General features: G+C 35.1%; 1 protein-coding gene across 3 annotated transcripts in view; it reads right to left on the bottom strand.

Moving 5' to 3' along the window:
• Window positions 1-12,185, bottom strand: part of CDH12 (cadherin 12) — a 1,003,878-nt gene that overhangs the window by 674,445 nt on the left and 317,248 nt on the right. For all 3 annotated transcript variants that reach the window (XM_073237610.1, XM_073237601.1, XM_073237619.1), the window contains exon 2: window positions 5,765-5,847. The gene's annotated coding sequence lies outside the window, so the exon portion shown is untranslated. The remainder of the gene's footprint in view (window positions 1-5,764; window positions 5,848-12,185) is intronic.

The following is a 12,185-nucleotide window of genomic DNA, read 5'->3' as shown; positions in this document are numbered from 1 at the left end:
TCATGAAATAAAGTTATTAGAGAGATCTTGAAAGATCTGATTCAGTTAAAGCCCTAAACTACTTAAATATATCTCTAAATAAGCAGATGCCTTTGAATACTTATTACATACAAATAATTGTCTAAAATACTATAGGGGATAGACATAAATAAGATTTGTGCTTCCAAAAGATTAGACATATACACACACATACGCACACATTATACATATATGTGTATATATGCATACATAATCCCCAGTACATTTCCAGCAGTAATTTTCTTGCACATGCGTGCATGCACACAAACACATGCTCCTGATCAGGTTACTTCTATACATTCAAAAACAAACCTCAACACCAAACATGACTCCATATCACATAGAACATCAATCCCACAGCCCAGATAAGGTTTTAAATATCATTCAAAATTCTTCATCATCTGTCCCCACTTATCTATAAACGCAGGCAGATCTCAGAGATATTGCAGGTTCAGTTCAGACCACCACAATAAAGTAAATATTGCAGTAAAGTAAGTCTAATGGATTTTCTGGTTTCCCAATGTATATGAACATTATGTTTACACTGTACTGTAATCTATCAGGTGTACAATAGTGATGTGGAAAAGAACAATGGATGTCCCTTAATTAAAAAATACTTCATTGCCAAATGATGCTAAACATCACTTGAACTTTCAGCAAGTTGTAAACTTCTTGCTGGTGGAAGGTCTTGTCTCAGTGTTGATGGTTGCTGACTGACCAGGGCGGTGGTTGATAAAGGCTGGGGTGGCTGTGGCAATCTCATAATATAAAGACAACAGTGAAGTTTGCTGCATCAGTTGACTTTTCCTCTTGCAAACACTTTTTCTGTAGCATTTGATGCTATTTGATACCACTTTATCCACAATAGAACTTCTTTCAAAATTGGAGTCATTCTTCTCAACCCCTGCCACTGCACATCAACTAAGCTGTGTAACATTCTAAATCCTTCAACAGTCTTCAGAGCATCTTCACCAGGAGTAGATTCCAATCTCAAAAAAAAACACCAAAAGCACTTCCTTTGACTATCCATAAAAAGCAAGTCCCCATATGTTAACATTTTTATCATGAGATTGTAGCAACTCAGTCACACTTCATGATCCACTTCTAATTCTAGTCCTCTTACTGTTTCCACCACATCTTCAGTTACCTCCTCCACTTAAGTCTTGTACCCCTCAAAGTCATCCATGAGGGCAGGAATCAACTTCATCAAACTCCTGTTGATGTTGATATTTTGACCTCTTCTGTGAATCAAAAATGTTCTTAATGGCATCTTGAGTGGTGAATCCTTTCCAGGAGGTTTTCAATTTACTTTGCCCAGCTCTACCATAAGAAACAACATCTATGGCAGTGATAGTCTTATGAAATTTATTTCTTAAATAATAAGATCTGAAAATTGAAATTGCCCCTGGACTGATGAGATGCAGAATGGATGCTGTGTTAGCAGGCATGAAACCAGTGTTAATTTCAGGTATCTGTGTATATTTCCATCAGAGCACTTGGGTGACTGGGCACGTTGGCAGTGTGCAGTAGTATTTCAAAAGGAATCTTTTTTCTGAGCAGTAGGTCTCAACAGTGGGCTTAAAAATATTCAGTAAATCATGTTATAAACTGATGTGCTGTCATTCAGACTTTATTGTTCCATTTACAGAGCATGGGCAGGGTAGATTTTGTGTAATTTTAAGGGTCCTAGGATTTTTACAATGGCAAAGGAGCCCTGGCTTCACCTTGAAGTCACCAGCTGCCTTAGTCCCAACAAAAGACTGAGTCTACCCTTCGAAGCTTTGAAGCCATGCATTGAATTCTGCTCTCTTGTTATGAAAGTCCTAAATGGCACTGTCTTCCAAGAGAAGTCTGTTTCATCACTTTTCATCACTCATAGTCTGTTTTTATTGGGGCCACCTTCATGAATGATCTGAGCTAGACCTTCTGGATGACTTGTGGCAGCTTCTATATCAGCACGAGGGGCTTCCCCTTGCACTTTGATGATGTGGAGATAGTGCCTCTCTTTAAGCCTCAGGAAGTGACCTCTGCTAGCTTCGAACTTTCTTCTGCAGCTTCTTCACCTCTCTCAGCCTTCCTGGAATTGAAGAGACTTAGGGCCTCACCCTGGATTAGGCTTTGGCTTAAGGGAATGTTGTGGCTGGTTGATCTTCTATCTGGATGACTGAAACTTTCTCTCCATGTCATCAGTAAGACTAGTACGACTGCTGCGCTTTTTTAAAATTTGTGTGCTCACTAGAAGAGCACTTCTAATTTCCTTCAAGAAGTTTTCCTTTGCACTTACAACATGGCTCTCAGGAGGCCTAGCTTTTGGCCTATCTTGGCTTTCACCATGTCTTACTCACTAAGCTTAATCATTTCTAACTTTTTATTTAAAGTGAAAAATGTATGACTCTTCCTTTCACATGAATACTTAGAGGTCACTGCAGGATTATTAACTGGCATATTCAATACCGCTGTGTCTCATGGAACAGGGAGGCCCAGGAGAGGAAGAGAGATACAAAATGGCCAGTTGGCAGGGAAGTTAAAACATACAGATTTACCCACTTAGTTCACCGTCTCACATGGGCACAGTTCATGATGCTCCAAAACAATTACAATAGTATCATCGGAGATCACTGAGCAGAGATCACTATAACAAATAAAATAATAATGAAAATGGTTGAAATATTGTGAGAATTAAACAGAGATACAAGGTGAGCAAATGTTGTTGGAAAAATGGTGCCAACAGACTTGTTTGATGCAAGGTGGCCACAGACCTTTAATTTGTAAGAAATGTGATCACTATGAAGCATAATAAAACAAAGCACAACAAAACAGTATGCTTGTAAAATGCATTCTCTAACTCCCCAAATGGTTTAAAATTCACCAATATGAAAAAATATTACATATCTTCATGCTTTTTATACATCTGTGCCCCATTCCTTACACATCTGTACCCACTTATCTTTGAAGTCCAGCTCAACTGCCCCTTTTCTGCTCTCCCTCCCTTTTCAACCACAACAGGCAGAAGAAATCCCATCCCAGCTTCTCTGCAACCATAGAATTTTTTACATTGGAACAAAATATATTCTATAAATAATCAAAGACTACTGTCTGACCTTATGAAAAAAGGATTTCTTTCTTTTCTTTTTGTTTTCATTTTCATATGACTTATAATAAATTAAACTAATTATGTGTTAGGCAAAATGCATATAAGTGATGAGTAGAACAAACACTAAATTCTGTAAAAGTTTAAAGGACTACTCTTTCAATGTTCAAAAAGAATTTATGAAAGGAGGTGGTGGGATCATCTACAGTCCCCAGAGCATAACTTCATTCAAAATTAAATTAATGAAAGACAAAATTTTAATGCTAAGTTGTTTGTTCCTGGATATCACTCTCTATTTTATTATATCATTCCACTGAGATTACTTTCATGTCTATTTTCATATGTGAAGTCTATAAAAACCCTTATGTTAAAAGGAAAACAATTTCAAGCCATTCTCTTCAAATGTCTTCTGCATTAATTTGATCTCTTTCCTCATTGAAAACAAGTCAACATTCAAATTTCTCTAAATTTATCTTTTTTCAACTTTTTATCTTTAAACTGTTCTTATATAAAATAGTCATTAAACTCATATATTTCTTTTCATCTACTATTATAGCACAGAGATAACCAAAGGACAGAATGTGCTTCTCTTTTATTTGGATCTTTGGATATTTTAATGCTTCATTAAGCTTTACATAAAAAGATGAAAAATCCTGCATTAATAATTAGTATGTTGCAGTATTAATTTTTTATTACTCCTACTTATATCACATCACAGATAGTGTTTAGGTTGATGGAATCATGGTTCTGTAAGAAAGACAAGTTGCTGGCTGCAGGAATTAGATCAGAAGTATTAAGTAAGCTCTTCTAGGCTGTCAGTCTGAGTGTTGGATCTAGTATGAAACCTCCAGCCCCAAATCATTCAAGATCAGATATTTAAAAATTATTCCAATTTTCTATATGCATTCAAAGACTTTGCACACTAAAAGTAAGATATTTTTCATATGGAAATTCTGAATATTGATGAGAACAACTTGAAGGATAAAGTGGATGACAACAGGGATGAAGAATCAGTAGTACTTGAGATATAAAGTGTTTGATTTAATTTCAAGCTTTGAATCTTGAAAAATTTTATCTAAAATTTGTAATTTTTACTCAAATCTGACACTTGAAGTTAATAATCTTATAAATAATGAAAGCATAACATTTTTTGAAATGTATCTCATAAAAGAAAAGTTAAACCTCATTCAAAAAGATGTATGTACCCCTATGTTTATTGCTGCATTGTTTACAATAGCCAAGATACAGAAGCAACCTAAGTGTCTACCAATAGATGAATGGATAAAGATGTGGTACATATACACAGTGGAATATTATTCAGCCATATGAAAAGAAATCCTGTCATTTGTAACATGAATGGATCTAGAGGTATTATGTTCAGTGAAATAAGCTGGGTAGAGAAAGACAAATACCATATAATTTTGCTTATTTGTAGAATATAAATACAAAGCAAACAGAATGAATAAAATAGCAGTAGACTCAAAGACACTGAGAAGTGACTGTGGTTACCATCAGGGAAGGGTTGGACTGGGTGGGTGGGGAGTCTGAGGAAAATGAAAAGGCACAAAAAATTTCAATCACATGTAGGTTTGTCATGGGGGTGGCAGTACAGCATGAGAATACAGTCAATGATTCTGTAACATCTTCCTATGTTGACAGGTAATAGCTGTACTAGTGGGTGGGGTGAAGATTTAATAATTGGATAACTGTTGGACCAGTATGTTGTATATCTGAAACTAATATAAGATTTCATATCAACTGTACTTCCATTAAAAAAAGGAAAAGTTTAAAAACAGAAGGAAAAGTTTTAATTTTTCTACTTATTAAACACAATAAAGCAAAGAGAATTTGAAAAAATATCACAGCAAGATCTGTAGAGCCCCTTTGGTTAATTACGTATTTGCTTTATCTCTTTAACATTTATTTCCATACTATTGTATCAATGGTTAATCTTAATTGATCACTGATTGAGAACAGAGAATATAAAGCTTGTTTTGACTACAGTCTAAGAATAGATGCTACAATACCAAGCAGGGAGTGTCAAAGCAGTATTTTAATTATTGTCTCCAGAAGGTTAACTATAAGTATCTAAATCTCAGAGTTTAGATTCCTGCCATCATCAACAAAGGAAAAGCAGCCCCCGTTGCCTGCCCAAGAAACAACTGAACCAGACTCTACCATACTAATACTAATGAAGACAGGAACACTTGGGACACTGTCTCTTTGTTTCCTATGTCAGAGCTTCATCAGAGGTTTGCCTTTGAAATGAGATATAACCAATTTAACAGAAGTAATATCCACTAATCATGAGGGAGCCGGCAAAGTGTCATAAAAAAAATATAAAAGGAGAAAATCAATTTTTGTTCTTTACCAGACACATAGCTCCTAAGTTTTCTCAAATCTGCATGTAAATTGAAACAAGTGTCAAAAAAATATAGTAAAGAAGCTTAAAAATTTTTAAGTCTAGAAGACTTGGTTACATGTCACATTTTTCTCATGTTTATGTCAACCACCTGTAAGTATATAAATATTTGAATATCCCGATTTCTAATGAAAGAAATATTTTTAAAAGTAGATTTTAAAAGAATTTGAATTCTGAAGTATTTATTATGAGGTAAAAAGCATGTGTCTTAATGATATTTAAGTGTCACCTACCTTTAAAAAGGCTGGCATCCTTTAAAACTCTGAAGTGCTGTTGGTTTCCAAACACACAATGTTCCCAGATAGACCCAACAGAACTGGAAAGACAAACATATACAAAGACGTAATGTCAAATATTTTTTATAATATATATTTATCTTAGAACATGTTTGCTTAAAAGCTGCAAAAATAGTTCAGAGTTCTTGCATACCCCACATCCAATTTCCCCAATTGTTAGCTTTTCACATGACAATGGTTTCATCATCACGACTTTTGATACACCATGCTACAAGAACTGAAATGAACCAATATTGATACATTACTCTGATTTCATTAGTTTTTCTCCTAATATCCTTTTTTCTGTGCTGGAGATCATCTTGAATTTAATCTTTTAAATTCAACTTCCTCTGGATAGTTACTCAGATTTTGTTGGTTTTGATGACCTTGGGAATTTGGGAGAATAATGATCAGACATTTATAGAATGTCTTTCAATTGGAATTTACCTGATTTTTCTCATGACTAGACCAAGGGGATATGGAAGGCTTTTTTCATTCTACTGGTTTTTGGAGGTGGGCTGAGAGGTCACAGCACCCTCATCACTTTATATGAAGGGTCCACATCATCAGCATAATGTTTGTTCTTTCCTTCTGCACTGTGCCTTTGGAGCAAATCAACAAAATACGGCCCACAGTTGGGATAGGGAGTCAAGCTCCGACTCCTTGGGGGGAAAATGTGTGCAAAACTTAATCGGAATTCTTCCGCAAGAAAGATTTTTGCATCCTACCCATTTGTTTGTATATTCATCAGTCGTTTAGTAACGTACATATATCAGTATGAACTCATGGATATCTCTTTGTATTTTGTGTTATAATCCAGTAGTACATGATTTCCTGTTGTTTAGATTTTTCCAGCTTTGGTCTTCATGAGCTCTCTTACCTGTCTTTGTGACCTTGTGACCTTCTGAGTCAGTTTGTTTCTGGAGCACTTCCTTACATTACAAGATAGTTCATGCTAATCTTGAATATGCCCTGCCTCAGCTCTAGACTCAGCAATATCTCTGGGGACCCTGGCTCCTTTAAGTGGCAAATTGTATTAGAAAGAAGTACATGGACACTAGGTGTATTCCTTATTACTAAGGTACTTGCTTCTATGACTCTCCCAAGGACTGAACTAGGAATTATAAGTACTCTTACTAGCCCATTTGCACACATATCCATAATTGTTTCTGTTAGGCTACAATAAGCATTATTTTACATTGATATCTCTAACTCGAATTCCATAATATACTTCAAATAAACACTGTCTTGGGTTTAATACAGCACATTATTGAAAACACATCCTACATTTCTGTTTGAAATATTCCTATATGAGTAATCTATCAGTGGTGACTCTAAAAAAGATGTCCACACAAATGAGAAAATATGTGCCTGGGGTCCGATTCTGAAAAATCTCTCAGAGAGTTCATGGACATTTACTGTCATTTGTTCCTACTAAAGTTCCTCATGCTTAAAAAAGGAAAATAGCCCTAAATACTGTGTGCTCAGAACCACAGCTGCCTGATCATTTTTTATCATGTGTCATACACTGAAACAATAAAAAGAGCAAGAAGAAATATGTATTACTAAAAACAAAACATATATACAGTTGTTGATACACTCTATTACTATGTCCATGCTTTCATGTAGTTTTTTTAAAATCAGAAAGTCTGATTTATATCAATTTTATCTATATGAGAATTTTTACTTTTAATGAATTTATAATATAATTAAAATTAATATCTACAAATTAACCATTATAACTGAATTGTAATCAGAATACATATAAATGTTTATTATCATTGTTACCACAAAAATGGGTGGAAATATAGTTGATAGAAGGCTACATTAATAATACAAGGGAGTTAACTGTTAATTTCTGGAAGTATAATCAACTCATTTAATGAATCTGTTTTTCTTGGGTTACTGTGTTAACACCCTAATCCCCAAGGTAATGGCATTTGGAGGTGAGGCCTTTAGGAGGTAAAGAGATCAGTGCCCTTGTGAAGAGAGACATGAGAGAACTTGCTTCTTTTTTCTCTCTTCCACGTGAGGATACAAGAAGACAGCAGTCTACAAACCAGGAAGAGTGCCCTCATCAAGACCTGAATCAGCCAGCATCTTGACATTGTAGTTCCCAGTCTCCAGAGCTGTGAGAATTAAGTGTTTGTTATTTTTGCCACCCAGTCTATGGTAACTTGCTATATAGCAGCCTGAGCAAACTAAGACATCTGGCAAATAACAAAGGTCTACCTGTTAAGCAAAATCTTAAAAGAAAAGATTAAAACGTTAAAATAAGAAGGAAATTCAAAAGAAATGCTAAGCCATTCCCTATTTTTTAATTGTTTGTTTCTCAGTTCTGAAAGTCAGAAGTCTGAAATCAGGATGAATGGGCTGAAATCAAGGTGTTAGAGTAGGCAGACATCAGCAGGAAAAAGGGGCCAGTCCATCACTAAGGAGGAGTCCTCCCTGGCCAAACCCTAAGCCCTCCTTAGTTCCCAGTTCCACAGTCAAGGATGCCAAGCTTATCAGGAGGCCCAGACAGTCAAGGACACCTAGACTGTCAAGAGGTCCAGGACCACAGGGGCTTCCCTGATTACAGGGCATGAGCAAGGTCCAAAGACTTGGTCCAGAAGTAACGCCACCTCATTAAAATAACCACAAAATCTAATTAACATTGTGGTTTTGTCCCCCCAGGGGGCTTCACTTAGGTATTTATTGGTACAGTGCCTGCACACTGAGAACAGTTATATAACCTAGAGCTGTCAATCAACCTGTCAATCAAAAGACGTAAAACACAGGGCAGGACTTTCTGCCATTTTTACAAAAACATAAAAGCCAACCTAACCCTAATAACAATGTTGTTCTGGTCTCCAGATAGCCGCTCTCCACTCTTTCTGAGTGTAGTTATGCTTTGCTTAATAAACTCCTGTAGTTTAACACTGTCCTAAGTCTGTCTCTTGATTGAATTCTTTCCTTTGAAAATACAAGAATCAGGGAAACACAACATATTCAACCAATAACACATAAGGCTTTCCTTCTATCAGAGGGTCTGGGGAAGAATCCATTCTTCGCCTCTTCTAAATTCTAGCAACTTTCCACATGTTTTTGTGTCTTGTGGCCACATCATTCCACCTGTCAAGAGTAGCATCTTCAAATCTCGGTCTCCATTTCATGTTGCTCTCTTCTCTGAGTGTATCAAATCCGCCTGCACTTAAAAGATACAAGGTCCCTCACAGTGTCTCGACTTATGAGTTTTCAACTGTAGGATGGTGCAAAAGCAATACATAATCAGCAAAAACTGTGCTTCGAATTTTGAATTTGGATCTTCTCCCAGGCTGGCGATATGCAGTACGGTCCCCTCCCATGATCTGGGCAGTGGCAGCGAGCACAGATCCCAGTCCCACACGATCAGAAGGGTCAACAACTGGTGCACTGACAACCATTCTGTTCCCATACAGCCATTCTGTTTTTCAGTACAGTAATCAATACATTACATAAGACAGACAACTTTTTAAAATAAAATGGTCTTTGTGTGAGATGCTTTTGCCCAACTGTAGGCTAATGTAAGTGTTCTGAGCACGTTTAAGGCAGGCTAAACTAAGCTATGATGTTCAGTAGGTTAGCTGTATTAAATGCATTTTTGACATATTTTCAATTTATGATGGGCTTATTGGAACTGAAATTAGTCTCATCATAAATCAAGTATCTTAGGTGTTATTGTCAAGGATTTGTATGTGATTGCATTTGGAGCCCACCCAAATAATCCAAGATAATCTCTCTACCTCAAGGTCTCTAATTTAATCATACCTGCAAAGATCTCCTTTGCCATATAAGATAAATTTCATAGGTTTCGTGAGTTAGGACATGGCTATATCTGTAGAGCCTATTTTTCAGCCTGACACAGGCCAACTCATAGATTTCCTTCCTAATACTTCCATGGAGAAGAAAAAAAATTACTAAAATAAACCAACTTTCTTGTAAGTCTATTTTACATTAAAACAGTGCAATAGTTCTGGCAGCAATAGAAATGCAATCAAACACAATGAAAAAATGCTTTAAACTATTAAGATAATATGAACAGGTATAATCTTAACTTTCTTAGAGAGATAGATGGATATTACTTAATGTTAACTTAAATAATTGATGATCTTCCTTGTGGACTAGGACCAAAGATAACCTACAATTATGTTCTGATAATTTGAATAAAACTACAAAGCCAAAGTTTCAGAATTACGGCTCTGTAACTTTTAGAAAAATCTTAATTAAGCAAGCCTGTAGGACAATTTTAAGGGGAATACCTTATATAGTCTCTCTAAAGCATCCTACCTTTGTAAATTATTATTACCAATACAATGTATCTCTTCTGTCTGATCAGTTTTCAAGGGACCTTGACATAAGAAAGGGACCAGCAATAAAGCAAGAAGATAGGGAGCTAATGACTTAGGAAATTTTAAGAGACAAATAAAGGCATAAATGGCTTCAGTGGGCTTTAAATTCCCAGTACTGTTAGGCAAATCCACACATGAGGCCACATGAACTAGGAGTAAGATAACTACATACAATGGGTATGCAGAAAGGGTTACCGTATCTATGGAATGGGAATTAGAAAAAGCTTCTTCTCACCAGTTCTGTGAAGCTGCACAAATACCAGAGATCATAGAGAGGAAGGAAATCATCCTTGGGAAAGCACATGGCAAGTGTGAACCTGATTCCTACACATGTATGGTGTGGTGTGGGGACTCCAAACCAAAATATGACACAAGTGAATCCAGTGAAGGCTCAGTTGTCTTGACTCAGATAGGTATGATATTCCTAATTGTGGCTGTGATATAATAACCATACATGTGTAGGAATCAGGCCTCACACACATCAGGCAGCAAGACACAAAAGCGTGTGGAAAGTTGCTAGAATTTAGAAGAGGCAAAGACAAACACAAAAATGTCTTGAAGAGATTCTTTCACAATCTAGGACCCTAGACTCCCATAAGAGGGAAAAAATAAATAAAATAAGAGGAAGCAAATACCATAAATGAAAGTCAGCAGATGTAATAAAATGGAAAATTTGTTTCTTAAGAACTAGAAATAATCAAACAATCTATAGAAGGCATATAATTAAAGTCTTCAGAGTTAAAGGAAGGAAAAAAATTATAAGGTAAGAGCATGTTAGAAATATAACTATATATATATAAATATATATATATATAGTTATATATAACAAATATACAGATATGTATTTCTTGACCATGCCTAAATAATCCTAATGCTCATTTGGTAGAGCAAAACTCATGAAGTACACAGACTACACTGGAAAGATAAAATGAAAAAGTTATTTTCAGATACAAAAAACTATTGTGAAAATATAGAAGAAAACATTTTACTGTTACTGGCACAGATCAAGCCCAAGTATTGCATTAAGTATGAGAAAAAAGATAAGAAATAAGCCATACCAATTTGTAAATTATATAGGGAACAGATGCCCCAAAATCAATAAGAAAAGGACAGAGTATTAAATAAGTGGCTCTGGAACAATTTGCTATTCATATACACAAAATGAAAGTAGATTTCTTTACCACATCATCCACAAAAATAACTTTCAGATGTGTAGATAAATAAAAGCCTAAAAATATAAAAGAAAATACAGAATGTTTGTGTGAAATATGAATAAAAAGTTCCTTTAAGTGAAATGGTAAACACACAAACCAAAATAATGATAAATTTGAATTCAAATTAAAATCATTTATTAAAAATTAAACTTCACAAACAAAAGGTAGTCTTCTTGAACTTGTTTGTTATGCTTTAGAAGATTGGAGACTGTTGAGAATTAGGCTTGGGATTGATTAATGATTATGCATTGAGTCCCCTATACAGCATTTTATTGTTGTTAACCATCTGATCAATAAATATGAGAGATGTCCTCTCAAAAAAAAATACATCAGAAGCTTTGGTTTATATATAATTACATTATTGAATATATAATAAAGCAAAAAAAAAAGGTAGTCTTCTTGGTAACTGAGAAGCTATTTCTAATTCATGTAACAAAATTTAGAGTATAGGTTATATTAAGAATTTTATTCATCAGAAAATATATTGACTTTACAAGGACATAAGCTAAATATTTATAGAAAAAAAAAGCAGGACTTCAAATAAGCATATAAAAAGAAATTCCACATCAGCCATTATCAGGGAAATGCTAAATAAGACAGCAATAACATATCATTTCATAGACTGGCAACTAAAATTTTGTTTTTGCCTGAATTTATTAATAATTAACAAGGATGTGGAGTGATGAAAACTTTCATATAGTGTTAGAAGTGAACACTGATACAACAACTTTGAAAAACCATTTGGTAATATCTAGTAAAGTTGAAAATGCAGATAAGCTTTGTCCCAGCAATTTC

The sequence above is a fragment of the Manis javanica genome, chromosome 1 (genome assembly GCF_040802235.1).
Source record: "Manis javanica isolate MJ-LG chromosome 1, MJ_LKY, whole genome shotgun sequence".
In the NCBI taxonomy this organism is placed as follows: Eukaryota; Metazoa; Chordata; class Mammalia; order Pholidota; family Manidae; genus Manis; species Manis javanica.
This window is presented reverse-complemented; position numbering and strand designations above follow the sequence as displayed.